Source organism: Amblyomma mixtum, chromosome 8 (assembly GCF_055824585.1).
Source record: "Amblyomma mixtum isolate Tamu chromosome 8, ASM5582458v1, whole genome shotgun sequence".
NCBI lineage: Eukaryota > Metazoa > Arthropoda > Arachnida > Ixodida > Ixodidae > Amblyomma > Amblyomma mixtum.
The window spans coordinates 60,957,183-60,971,716 of record NC_143019.1 but is presented as its reverse complement, the minus strand read 5'-3'; the positions used below and the strand labels follow the sequence as shown (position 1 = coordinate 60,971,716).

At 49.8% G+C, this 14,534-nt stretch overlaps 1 non-coding gene across 1 annotated transcript; it reads left to right on the top strand.

The window, feature by feature from the left end:
• The first annotated feature begins 9,155 nt into the window (after positions 1 to 9,155).
• LOC149332713 (signal recognition particle RNA) lies at positions 9,156 to 9,453 on the top strand. Its single transcript, XR_016285376.1, has one exon.
• The last annotated feature ends 5,081 nt before the right edge of the window (positions 9,454 to 14,534 follow it).

The following is a 14,534-nucleotide window of genomic DNA, read 5'->3' as shown; positions in this document are numbered from 1 at the left end:
GGTAATGCGTGCTCAGCGTCCCAAATCTCCTGAAGGTAAGAAGATTTTTGGTCCTGCTCCCTCCGATGCGTAGGACTTCCATGAGTGCTATAGGAGTGCCACAATAGTGCTTAGAAGCAAACCCCCTGGGCTCTAAACTTTTGACAAAGACTGTACTTCACATACCCAGAATCGAAGGTGAAAAGTGGGAACGGTGGTGTATGCTTCCCTAGCGGCTGCGGCTGCCTCAGGTGTTTCCCGGAATACGGCAATGCCCGGGTACCCTCAGGAACACTATAGTCTGGTGCTATTTTGTAAACTTGGAAAATTCTTTAAGTACTTTGTACACCAGCCTAGCGTTTTAATTTACTGAATTAACGTTCTTGCGGTATTTTAGTGCGGACTAGAAGTCGCTAAAGATTATCGACATATGAAGATTTTACGCCGATCAGATGAACTGAAGGTCCAAACAAACAAACAGCGTAAAGCTCATCAGTAATTTATGTTGTTGTGTGTGTCGTGTCGATTTAAATGTTCATTATTAATTCAGCTGTCAAGCCACACATGCGGATGAATATGAAGGTTGGGGTAATCGTAAAGACAAGAATGTAACCAGGACAACATATGTATGAGGGTACCTTCTCTGGCTTCAAGCTCTGGTGTCCCGCGTAATGCAGACTGTAATAAAGAGCCGCTGTCATTCTTTCTTCATGATATGTTAAAATCTGGGGCCACCCTGTGTTTGTAAACTTTACTCGCTTAAGAGTCCTTTTATTGTGGCTCCTAACTGATGTGGAGAGACTTCATCCGTATAAGACCAAATAATTTTAAATATTCAGTTAAAGATCGGTATATTGCCAACCTGTCATTTCGTGAGTCACGGAAAAAGGATCTCAGCACAAGCACCGAAGTTCGATCAGCTAAACGCGTTTGCCAGAAAACTAGTGTCAGCGCTGCCTTATCACTGCATACACGGGCTGAAGGGCGGGTTGGCACGGCGACATTTCGTAGAAACGGCGCAGAACGACGATGCGCACAACTGAGAAAACACTCAAACACGAAGCGCTTACTCGCCGCAGAGCTTTAAATTCGAGGTAAACGCTGCCTACGTAACTGTCACCGGGGTAAAATCTATATAACACGCTTCTTGATTCAATAAATCTGCATCTGGACGGTGATGTCGCGCAAGGAGATGCGTGCGACGGCTAAAAACTTCCCACGGATCCCGCAAACCACACCGTTCGTGGAAATAGCCCCACCTCCTCTTGCAACACTTTCCTTCCGTACAACCCCACCGCCTATTGCCGAGTTCTTTTTCATTTCCTGGAACGGGTGGCAGGTGATCTCTGCCCAAAGCAAAACAACGTATGCCGTTCTCTACTCCTATACGTTTTGTATACTTTCACGCACCACAGCACGTCACATCCATACTCAGAAACCAACGATAGTATACCGACAGAATGTGGGCTGATCGAGGACGATCGAAGAGTGGCCTCGTCCTACACAGCTATCGTATTGCAGGTTTGGGTGGATCGATCAAGCAACAGGAGAAAACCGCATAACTCCAAGAGCACGTTCGACGAGTACAGAGAACGAGGGCAAGAAAAGCGGTAGAACAGGACGATAAAAAGATGAAGGTAAACTAACACCATCAACGCTCCAAGGCTGACGAAACGGGCCAAGCCTCAGCGATGTCTGTTTTGCTAGAGATTCTTTTCTTCCTGCGGACATACTTCTTGTTCCTGTCAGCAGTGTTCTGGTCTCGGTTGTCTTGTGTGCCCGAAAAAATTCCTCTTGGGTTCCTCTTGTCCTGTGTAGCTGGGCAGTGCAGCACAACAGCGACCGCACCCATCCAGACACTTGCTGAGGAGTGCGCGACTGTAGCCCGGTGAACGACGAGGGAAAAAAGGGCTGCTACCTACACTATCCGAAGAAACTATACAGCGTGGTTGTCGTCGTCCGTCGTGCGCCGCGTATAGACGCGATGCACTGGAGTATGGTCACGTGTCCATCGTGACAAGCCGTGCGAAGAAGACAGATGACTCGATCGCGTAAGTGTATGCGGCGGGCACAGTGTAAGCTTTCCTTGCCACGTTGTGTAGAATCAGCTTTCTGGGGAAGATTTGTTACAAGGAACGAAAGAAATGGGGAAAAAGAGAGGACAGCCGGCTTGAATCAGCTCCCCTGCATGTCGGACGTACTGGACAGATCGTACCCTCCCGGCGTGCCACGCGCAGGTGAAACTGGGAACCCTATATATCAATTCTGCTCGACAAAACGGAGGACTGGTTTGGTTTGGTTTATGGGGTTTAACGTCCCAAAGCGACTCAGGCTATGAGAGACGCCGTAGTGGAGGGCTCCGGAAATTTCGACCACCTGGGGTTCTTGAACGTGCACTGGCATCGCACAGTACACGGGCCTCTAGAATTTCTCCTCCAAAGAAATTCAACCGCCGCGGCCGGGATCGAACCCGCGTCGTTTGGGTCAGCAGCCGAGCACCATGACCACTGAGCCACCGCGGCGGCCTAAAACGGAGGACTGCAGCGATGCCAAACGCAGTAAGTGATGCGGCAATGCATCACTACACATCCCGGAATCATTTGACGTATACTGGCACAGCAATATTACGTAAGATTACGAGGTGTCTTGGCTACGGGTTGCGGGATCTTTCCATCTTCAAGGAGACACCGACGACATATTGAAGCAGGCCTGCTTTCACTGAAAGCATAGCTCTAATAAACTGCAGAAGGTCCAAAATTAAATAAGTGGTTAACCATCGGCCCTTTTTGCAAACATACCTGAACGACATCGATACTATTTGCATGCGGATCTCAAATGCTAGACTGCGTTGCCACCCACTTCTACACAGTGATCACGGAGGCCAAAACTGTGTCGATATCATCATCAGCGCCGCGACTTCTATATGCGCGAGGAGAAGCAAATATTGCGTTTTCCAATCCAGGTTTCTTTGTAATAAATCTAGCGAAGAATGGTGTGACGTGATTTCTACGTCATCGCATGGCGTCACATCAGGTGATTCGAATCAGCTCTAAAGGTCAAGGTCAAAGGTGAAAGCAAAAGGTCAAGTGACCACTGGTCATCGGTCACCTGGTTGCTGGTGATTAGCTATCACCATACCACAGAGGCATAGCATGGCTATGCGCAGCAGTACACCTAGTCATACTTTTAAGGCGAAGAAAGCCTTTAACGCCTCATCGTTGTCGACAGAAGGCTGTCAGCAGAAGCTTGTCAGCAAAGGTGTCACGCTTTTGACGGGTGCAGAGGCTGCAGAGGAAGCCGCCATTGCACTTGCTATAACCCGCACGGAAGCCCGGTATATTTTAACTCACTCTAAAACTGCGATTCTAAATTTTGCTCGAGGCCGAGTCTGCTTTTGGCATACTGGACTCGCCCGATGCGCCCCCGCCCCGCCAAGTGGAGCTGATATGGGTGCCTGCGCACTCCGGGAATCCCGGAAACGAGGCCGCCAACCTTTTAGCCCGAGGTTCTTTAAACCGGGCTCAGGTGGCCTCGGATCGGGGATTCACGAAGGATCGCATGCACTCATTCAGTGAGCTGACCCAGGCATACAGAGCCTCTCGCCAGCTCTACCCCCCGCCCCACCCCTCCCTAGATAACAGACACGCAACACTCTGGCGCAGATTACAAACACATACTCTCCCCTCGCCCCTTACGCTAACCCACTATCATCCCTCCTTCCCCACTCCTGCTTGCGCCCTATGCCCAGAACCCTTCGCTTCTTCCCTCCACATCCTTTCCCTCTGCCCGGCGGACCCTCCCCCGCGGGACCTAGAGAACCTCAAGACCTGGGAGGACTGGGAGACCCTGCTGCATTCGGAGGACCCGGCCGTGCAGACCATCGCCACCGGCCGTGCTGCCAGTGTTATGGACCTCAGGAACATAAACACTTGAGTGCAGTGGGGTCGTGCGGGGACCCTGGGGCGTGCCCCGAATTCCTTTGTAAATAAAGTTTTCTCTCTCTCTCTCTTTTGACGGGTGTTCACCGAGATATGTGAGACAGTTAATGCGTAATTTCCTTTCCTCAAATACAATTCTCATTCTCTTCCTTACGGCCCCGCTTTCTCTTTCTTCTTTAACTCCCACTTCCTCCCTTCCTGTGCGGTGCGGTTCAGGTGTCCACCGAGGTGACAGAGAATTACAGCGCCATTTCCTTTCCTCAACAAGCGTTGCGTTCAAAGGCATGGTAACGCGCCGAACGGGTGGTGGCGTTCCTTGGATTCCCTGGCAGCGCTACAACAAGCTGTCGCGTTCCACTCCTAAATACGAAGCTTAAGCGTCATTAATTAGTATTTAATTAGCAGTTAATTAGCAGTCAATGAGTAATTACTCCCTTATTAAGTAGTATTTAATCATTAATTAGTAATTTGTAATTACTTAGTAATTAGTCATTAATCATGTATGACGTCATCCAGTGGTGACGCCAACAGTGCCACAGAGGCAGTCAAAGTGGTGTGGAAAACGCTTCCGCCTATACGCACTTTAGACCAACGTTGCTTTAGACCAAGTGCCCCCTCAATTTTTTAAGGCGGCAGCCTTTAATGCCTCATCGTTGTAAGCAGGAGTTGTCGACAGAAATGTCACGCTTTTCAAATGGTCGAAATCGTCGTGACGTCACAGTGCGCGAATTTCAAACGGGCCAATTGTACTGTGGCTAGTAACCATGCAACCAATTAAAGGGATGGTATAGTGATGCTCCAAGTAAGTGGAACTGAGCTTAGTTAATTGCTAAATTGACCAAGTAGCCTAATTAACCTTCCTAGTCAGACCAGATAAACAAAAAAATGGCTGAGGCTTAACTTGGTTAAGCCTGGAGAATGCGAAGCATCATCGTGTCGCGTAATTTGGAGGCGCACAACCACAGCGACGGCGCGAGGTGGGCCCCCGTTTCTCCACTGTCGTGACGTCATCGTGTCACGTGGTGTGACGTCATGTATCACGTGATTTGGAGGCGCACAACCACAGCGACGGTGCGAGGTGGGCCCCCGTTTCTCCACTGCCGTGACGTCATCGTGTCACGTGGTGTGGCATCATCGTGTCACGTGATTTGGAGGCGCACAACCACAGCGACGGCGCGAGGTGGGCCCCCGTTTCTCCACTGTCGTGACGTCATCGTGTCACGTGGTGTCATCAGCGTGTCACGTGATTTGGAGGCGCACAACCACAGCGACGGCGCAAGGTAGCCCCCGTTTCTCCACTGTCGTGACGTCATCGTGTCACGTGGTGTGACGTCATGTATCACGTGATTTGGAGGCGCACAACCGCAGCGACGGCGCGAGGTGGGCCCCCGTTTCTCCACTGTCGTGACGTCATCGTGTCACGTGGTGTGACGTCATGTATCACGTGATTTGGAGGCGCATAACCACGGTGAAGGGCTGAAGTGGTAGCTAAAGTAGTATGCTTAGCATAAAACCGAGTAGGAAATTGGTCGAGTTCGGGAATCGAACCAGGGCCTCCGGAGTGCGAGACGAGCACGCTACCACTCTGCCATGCCAGCTCGACGGTTTGGAATGAACAAAGGCGCGTCTAGTAAATACGGTGTCTTCGTTCACTCCCATCTTCCTCCCTTTCCTTACGGCGAGGTTCAGGTGTCCACCGAGATATGCGAGACAGATACATTTCCTTTCCTCAAAAACCAATTGGCGGACGATCAAGGCTTAGAGCCGAACAGGCGATGGTGTTCTGTGGACTCCCTGGCAGCGTTGCAAGACGCTGTCGCATTCCACTCTTAGAGGCGAAGCTACACATCTTAACCACACATCAGTGACACAAGCAGCACAACCGCGCTTAAGGCTTCCGACTCACCCCACTTCAGGTCAGGAAAGCGCCCCCCTGAATTTTTATTTAGTCTTGTGAGTGTGTGCTTTATTTGACCTTGGTCAGGTTTCAAGGTCAAACGCGCAGAGCCAGGCGAAACTCTTGAGTTGTATATCCAGCAGTAGAGCTTTCGCTTTAAAACGTTCGGCAAACTGGCGGCTTCTATAGAAGAGGAACGGGGGGTGGTATCTGTTTCAGCCAGGGTCTTTGCTTGGGCGGACGCGGTTTTTGCGACGCGCCTCTTTTGAAGCGAAAAGCTTCGCTACGAGGGTCGGAGCCGAGTTTCGCGCATGCCGTATGCCGCGACCGAGTGACGTCACGCGCAGCTCAGGTGTAGCCGCGCCCTACTGCGCATGTGCGTCGCCTCCTCGCTGTCGCTACAACTGCGCGCTTCGCCTCCTCGCCCACCGTTTGACCTTTCGTTGCAGCCGCGTGTTGCCCCCGTCGCATCCGGCAGCCCTCCTCTCCGCATTCCTGCGGGCAGTTTTAATCGCGCCGATTTCCGTCTCCTCCTCCGCCTCCATACAGACAGTGTGTGGACGGCCGTCAAACCAAGCATAACTGAAGCTTTTCGCTTGTATGTCCAGGCTTAACCAGAGCTAAGCCACTGCCTAATTTTTTCGCTACAATAACTCCTTTTTTTTTTAGGAAAGGAAAGACACAGTAACTGTATTCCACGGTGCGCGCCTCAACCGCTCCGTGAGGGATGGCTGGGGTGTCCTGTGGTGTCCATTCCTTTCAGGTCTGTACCGAGATATTGTTGAGGGTTTGCGGGGTCGCAGCTGAGCACCAGACAGAGACGACCAGCGTGGCAGGCTTCTAGTTGCGGACTGCGCGTTCCGGGCGTGCGCTCCGAGCACGCGCTGTCGTTCTTTATTTTCTTTTGTCGCGGGAACGCCGATCTCAGCGCCTGCGCTTTATAGCGTCGCCGGGCGCTACAATATGACACGCAGGCGTATTTCCTTTCCTTAAAAACAATTTTCATTTCATTTTCCTTAAGGCCTTACGGCGCGGTTCGGGTGTCCACCGAGATATGAGAGAGACAGGCGTCGTTTTCTTTCCTTAACATAAATTTTCATTTCATTTTCCTTTCCTTACGGCGCGGTTCGGGTATCCACCGAGATATGAGAGAGACAGGCGCCGTTTCCTTTCTTTCGGGCAAGGCGTCGCTCCGAACAGGCCATGGCGTTCCGTGGAACGCTGCAACACGCTGCCGCGTCCCGCTCTTAAAGACGAAGCTTTAGCGTCCTCCAATTTTTTTTTTATTTTCTCCATCGAAACGTTGCCACCGAGACCAGAAAACTCGAGCCTGCCCAGCAATTCTACACGATGGGGAGAGGTGACTGTGGTGAAAATGATTTACCAACTATTAAATAATTACCAAGAGGTGATTGGGGTAGGCCCTATTGAACCCCTCCCCTCACAATACTAGGTGGAGTCCCTATTCCGGGACCCCACTGGAAAGCAACGCCGCTCGCGTCCGTTGAACCAAGGCCTTTTGGGCATTGAGGTCTTGACAGCCGAGCAAGGCCGCCTCCAAGTCCTCTCTGGTGGGGTTGGGGTTGAGGGGGACAGATGGGTTTGATTGGCACCCCAAATTATGTGGAAAGTGTCAGCCACCTCCCCACGGAACTGGCACGCGCCATCAAAGGATGTGTTGAAATGCTTAAGCACCGCCGGGCACACTACATTGTTGGTGAGAATTTTAATGAGGAGGCGCTCGTCAGCGCGATCCAGACCCTTACACGAAGCCGGTAGCACCGAAGTTCCTGCTTGTAGGAATCGGTGATGTGTTTGAATGTCACGGCCAGATTGTCTGAAAGGGAATAATAGGCTTCCAAGGACAGAGAGATAGCCCGAGGAGGGAGTGCGCGGGTGGCCCGATCGGCCTGTTCGTTTCCGTGGAGGCCCTGGTGACCGGGGGCCCAAATCAGGTTACGCGGAGTTAAGAGCTCAGTCTCTCATCGGGGCCGATCCAGGAGGGCAAGGAAACCCACTTTGTTGGCCTCTTCATACACCACCAACGCAAGCCCGACACCACACTAGCCAAACTTCGCATGGTGGGACATTAGGTGGGCCGTATGATCCACCGGGTCTCGAACAAGCTGGCAGATGAAGCACGGATGCACTGCAACCTGCCCATGCTTTCATAAAGAGTAAAATCCTCTATTCGACCCCCTGCTTCCACGTGCGCAAATACGATGATGAACAACTAGAGGTGTCGTAGGGGAGGGCTCCGGAATAATTTCGACCACCTGATTTGGTTTGGTTTATGGGGTTTAACGCCCCAAAGCGACTAAGGCTATGAGAGACGCCGTAGTGGAGGGCTCCGGAAATTTCGACCACCCGGGGTTCTTTAACGTGCACTGACATCGCACAGTACACGGGCCTCTAGAATTTCTCCTCCAAAGAAATTCAACCGCCGCGGCCGCGATCGAACCCGCGTCTTTCGGGTCAGCAGCCGAGCACAAGGGCGCCTTTTGCGTTCCGTGTCCATCGAAACGCGGCCGCCGTGGACGGAATCGAACCCGGATACTCTTGATCAGTAGCCGAGTGCCCTAACCATTGAGCCACCGCGGCGGCTCTTTCTTCCTCTCTTCTCAATCCCTACTTTATCCCCTACTTTAGAGCATGGTCCAGGTGTCCACCCATATGTGAGACAGATACTACGCCATTTTCCTTTCACCAGACACCAAACAACGACCAAATGGAGGTCATTCAACGGAAAGTCTTCAAGTGGGCTCTTGACCTCCCGGTCGCTACGTCCAACCAGAGACGTCTGGCCCTGGGCATGGTGAACAGCTTCCGGGAGCTTCAAGAAGCCCATTTAGTCAACCAATACACGGTCTTGACAGATCACGTCCGGTCACTGCCTCTTGGACCGGCTACACATTAAACACTATACTACCACACTGAGGAAAGAAAGGGTGTGCCAGAACCCTGGAGACGCGCCCTCCGGGTCCGACCCCTTCCCCGCGACATGTCCAGAGGGGAAAAAGAAGGGGTCGAAAGATGTAGTTTGAGTGCAAATGGAACACGAGATATGCATGACAAATTATTTAGCGGATCTCGGAGTCCATAATGTTACTTTATAAGACTTTGCGTGCGCTCCCCAGATGGAGCGCACGTACAACTCCTTAATTGTGCTGGATTTGCATACCACACGTGTTGTCGTATTCACAAAATCGTGAACACAAGGTTACCATTCTAAAAAATGGCACTAATACTGCAATATGTCGAATTTTCGCGTCAGGAACTTGTGTGGTGACAATAATATGCCATTAGTAAATATAAAACCCCGCAATTTGAAGGCCGCAATCGCCGGGGGTTGTGGCGGGCCCCTGTAATCCAGCTACTTGGAGGCCGGCGCTAGAGGACGGGTTGAGGCTGGGAGCCCTTCCCCATGTTGGCCCATGTTGATCGGGTGTCCGCGCTAAGCTGGGCGCCGATATGGCGACCCCAGGGGAGCCCGGGGTGGCCAGGTCGCCTAAGGAGGAGTGAACCGGCCCAGGGCGGAAACGCAGCAGGCAAAAACTCCCGCGCTGAGCAGTAGTGGGATAGCACCTGTGAATGGGCGGCATGGGGTAGCCCGGTCAATAGACTCGGACCTAGCGCCTTTTTTTTTTCTTTGCGTGCAGTTCAAATGAAACGCTTCGCGCACGATTTATTTTTTTCCTTCATTTTCCTTCAACTGTCTGCAGTTCCCTGTTTCATGAAGGGCAGTGGATCGCAATCTCATGGATACCACTTTTTTTCCGTTCCATTTAATTACTTTTTTATAATTATCTCGCCCCTTGTGAACCCATATTCCATCGCCTGACTGACGACTTTTTGCACCCTTTCAGTTTATCGTTGTTGCTCTTTATTATTTCCTTTCTCAAGTTAGAGCTCCACAAAGGGCGCGCATAACAAGCACATGCAGGAGCATAAAGCTTGGTATTGCTAGACAAAGGCACTATAGGTAGTAAAAGAAATGAGCCACGGAAGCGGGATCTAATTATTATTTCTTATAACTCAGCTCAGCAGTAGCCGTTTGCGCAGTCGGTAGACGCTTCCCGTGTTCCTCAGTTTCAGACTGCACTGCAAAGTTGCACCGCAATAAAACAAAGCAATTTTCGTGCTCGATTCACTTTTCCTGCCGGTAGTAGGAACATATGCAGGTGCAGATATGTAATATATGCCGTTGAGCACATGTAAGTACAAGCCACTTACTGCCTAGGGCTTCATGGTTGAGCTTCCCTGGTTGCACACGAGAGCCGCACATCTGCTGACCTTCGTGAGCAGCGTCCCTCAATCACGCGTTGCGCTCTACGTGTGGCATGAGGAGAACGCATCAGAACCTGCGTTCCCCAGGGACGACTTTGGCGAAACGGAACGCGTGAGGAGTACAGCTGGCGTTGCAGTGGAAGCTGCCACTCGTCGTGCGTTTAAGGAGCTGGATTTGCTTCGCTTGGATTCCCGCTTGCGAAGCCAGTAACGCAGGCCTCGCTTATAGGTGGGGCAACGGCAGCAACAGACCTTTAACCGCAACCATGTAGTAAGCCTCACGTTGCCTCCGCCCTCTTTCTGGGCGAGCAGCGCAAGATGATCAGCCGCAGCAATGGCTGTGCGACTAGCGTAAACTGCAGCACTTAGAAAATGCTACATTTAAGCACCCACAATAGCCACCGTATTGCGCACCATTTAAGGTAGCCGCCGCCACAAGCACAACCATCCCCGACCTCACGTCCGTTTGCAATACTGCAGCTTCGACAGCAAAGCCTTCATTCATACTGCAAGAGCATTGCTGGAAAGTCGCTGTGAACAGACACCCTCGGCACAAAGTTGGGAAGAACCCAGACAGGGACCTCGCTCAAGGTAGAGGTGTTATATCGCGTTACCGATTTCTGTGGCACTGCGTGCTGTTTCGCCAGCTGGCTTGACATGCCTCTTTTAAGAGTGTCGTATTGTCGGCCGTGATGCTCGCCCTCTCAGGAGCAGACTCAGCGACCACACGGCGTAGTCTGTCCCCATTGGCACGTCTTCAGTGCTCGCATATCTTCTCTTTCTCTTGAGAGCCTATCAATACGCAAGCTCAGGCTTAACATATTACCATCGTTAAGTGATCCATGTCTCTTTATTTAAGATGAGTCTTCACTAACTGTCACCCTGTGATGCCTAGTGTGTGGAGCAAATATGTGACCCGGAACTTATCCTCTGCCGAAAGACTGCCCGAAAGTGCAAACAATTCACCGGCGGACATCGAACGAAGATGACTTTAGACACTGTGACGATATCGATTAGCGTCCGGACTGTCACCCCTGAGGCGCATGTCCTTGCCCTCGCTCATGCTTAGGCAGCTCTACCCACCCAGCTACTTCCGGTGAACCCCAATCGGTCATCCCCTTCCGGAAATTAGTGTCAACGCGCCAGACCCCTTCCGTCTCAAGAGGATTCTTAAGGCACCGGTGCAAACAGATCGGATCCTGAGCTTGGTTTGGTTTCTTTTTTTGCATGTGGCCCACTCCTATCTTTATGGCAGTTGGGTCGATACTATTTATTCTACTTTACAGTTTCGAACCATTTTCGTATAATGCCGCTGTTTCTAAGGAGCCTTCTCCACTTAACTCTATTGTTAACACATTGCCTCTTGAGCTACTTCGCCTTTGGATCCTGATTCCTGTTGTCTTGCCATCTCTTCCTATATGCCGTCCTCCCCCAGGCTTCAAACTTCATCGCCTTCCTTCCTTCCAATGTACTCGTCGTCCATCTTCTTTACATGACCACGTACACCAGCACAGCCTTACTTCTTGGTTTTTCTTTCGACATAGAGCTGTTAAATTAAGCGCCGCTCTTATGTAGCCCTACGAAAAAAATATCGACCGAGTAGAATACCGAATATATGGGTAACGCTGAAATTCGTATTAACCGGGAAAGCTTCATACTAAGTGGGTTTGTTTGCTTGATACGTCGCAAGGATGTGTACCTTTTATTCTTCTTTTTCATACACAACAACAGCCGACATCAGGCCTTGAATAGACAGCTTCTAGCATTAGCTGTTCTTTCAAGAATATTAATGAGCACAACGTTTATTCTCTCCCTCTATTTTCGAGGCTTCATTATCAAAGTGAATTCTTGTTTCCCTTCACTCTGTTTAACTTTGGGTGCCTCGTCGTAACGACTTTGTTCTTCGCGCGGAGCTTCCCTTGGGAGTATTTACTTCCGGGTCGAATGCCCGCCCACGTGTTCTATTTTCTTCTGCGCCATTGAGTTCCCGTTAGTTGACAGTAAGCAGCCCCAAGTCGGCCGAGCTTCTGTTTTTCGACTTTAAAATAAGTGTTCACTGCATTCCCATGCAAGCTAATAACTACAATTTAAAAAAGTCTAGACGGGATAAAAAGTTCCTGCTTTCCGAATTGCTTTTTAAATACGTCTTAATTTATTTTCGGGCAGAAATGTCCCATACTTCACTTCCAACGCATGAAGTTAAAACTCATTACTTATCAGTCCTCCTACGCTCATAGGTCTTTAAGGAAAGCCACAAGCAAACATGCCTTGGGGACCGCTACGAGATACTAATGGCCACTTCCAGCCAAGAAAAGACTCTCCTTGAAACTACTGCTCCAAAAATGCTTCCATCGTTAATCATCCAATATTAAGGCTCTACTTTTTTAGATAGATTTATTCTTCTTGTTCTCTGAATAAAACGCAAGGTTTGCCCAAATGAAACAAGTAAGCGCACTATGCTTTACAGCTCAGAGTCCCAGCTCAATGTTTCGCGGACCATTTGCTCTTGCTGACGCCAGATATTAAACCTCAGTAATTGCTCGTTTTCTTTCCTTTGTCCTTTTCGCTTCTGTTTAACGGATTAGAGGCCTGCAGTCTTTAAATAAGAGACTACGGTTATGAAAACCACCGCGTCATGCACAGTTTGCTCATCCACTAAACACAAGTAACCCGAAGGCAAAGCAGTGAGCGGCGGATATGAAGACTTTGCACAATCCTCTTGCGCAGTGACGCGGCCTTGGAAAACCAAACACAATATCATGTCCGAAATTTACAGCGCATCATTATAAGTATCTCGGCGAAACGTACTTCAGCCCTTTTCAGAAATGCTGATGATTATCTGAAGCCGTTAAGTTCTGCGGTCACTCATCTCTAACAAGAATCTGGCTTTAAAACAATAGCAGTTTGTTTATCGATTTTAATCATTACGACATCTATCATGCAAGCACTCATGCTCTGTCCATAAACAAGTAATAATCAATTGTGAAAACGTCTTTCCAATAATGTTAATATTCAACTTAGGCGAAAACCAACGGAAATATTTCGGAAGGACCTCAAAAATCGGCAAGCACTTTTCTCTTTCTTTTATATATTTTTCACCAGCGATACCTATACCGCCAAATAACACTGCATGATACTTATCAGCGTTAACATTATACTTGCTGACAACCACTATCGTAGGTCAGTAAATAACGCTTGTAAACATGACCTCAGGTAAGCGATCATTCTTCTGCTCTACTCCAACGATTTTGGTCGTACAATTGAATTTAACTTGAATACTTTATTAATGCCCTTCCATAGTTTATTAGTGCGACAGCATTAGAAGCCTTTTCGGAGGGAACAAAGTTGACTTCGGTCATAAAATTCGCCCATTAGCTGAAGGGAAATGACGTCACCGGACCGGATAATTTTCATTGGCTGGATACAAGTGACGACACCAGAGCGGATTATCACCGCAGCTAATCGTTGCAGTCAGCAAACCGACATCCATGTCGCTGGCCAATCACCGTTCCCCCTGACCTCCGTGCGGGACTTGATGCCCTACACGCTGAAAGTCGAGCTACAAGCCAGCACTGGACACTATGCCGCTGTTGTTCACACGAAAATACCCATACTGCTCGCCCGTTATTCTGGATTCCGTACAAGCTAACCAATAGCGGTAGAAAATTATCGGCCTGCAGACACGTGACATTCCAGCTCCTTTCCTCCTTTCAGCGGCAAAAATAAAGGCGTGATCAAGCGTGCATCACTAGAACAACTTGTGTTTCTTTTTGGCATCTCTTGATCCCAGTCTGACCCTGTACCTAATACTACTCGGAATAGCACACTGACTTAACAAGGGTCGACGGCTAAACATGTTGCAATGCGCTGAGAGTCATGCCTAGCGCCATTGTGTCGCAGTGCAATTGTGCTCCCGCAGTGGATCCTTGATTACTCTGTGAAAGAAGGCATGGCGTATAACCTTACCGCATTGAAGCTCGGGGGGTCGTTCACATTTGGGTAGCAAATGTAGCGTTACGATCATACACAGGGATGGGCTTACGTTAGGTACTAACAAAGGCCGACGAAATAGGCTTCTCGGGTGGTACGTGCCTCAGCGCGCATTCTGTGTCGCTGACAGAAAAAGGTTAAAAAAAAATGCCATTTCCATGTGTGTTTCACTTGCAACTACGACGATTTTATCGATCTATATACTGAACGCGCGTTTCCAAATTAAAGACTTTGGAAGTCAGTGTTATGTTCATGAGTCGTTTACTTGCTGTATCCCGTGCATTTTCTTAGGTCATTTCAAAGTGAAAATCAAGAGTTCGAATGTATACACTTGTGTGCTTTTGTGAGCAGTGGTGGCTCAGTGGTTAGGGCGCTCGGCTATTGAGCCATACCCGCGTTCGAACCCGACCGCGGCGGCAGCGTTTCGATGGAGGTGACACGCA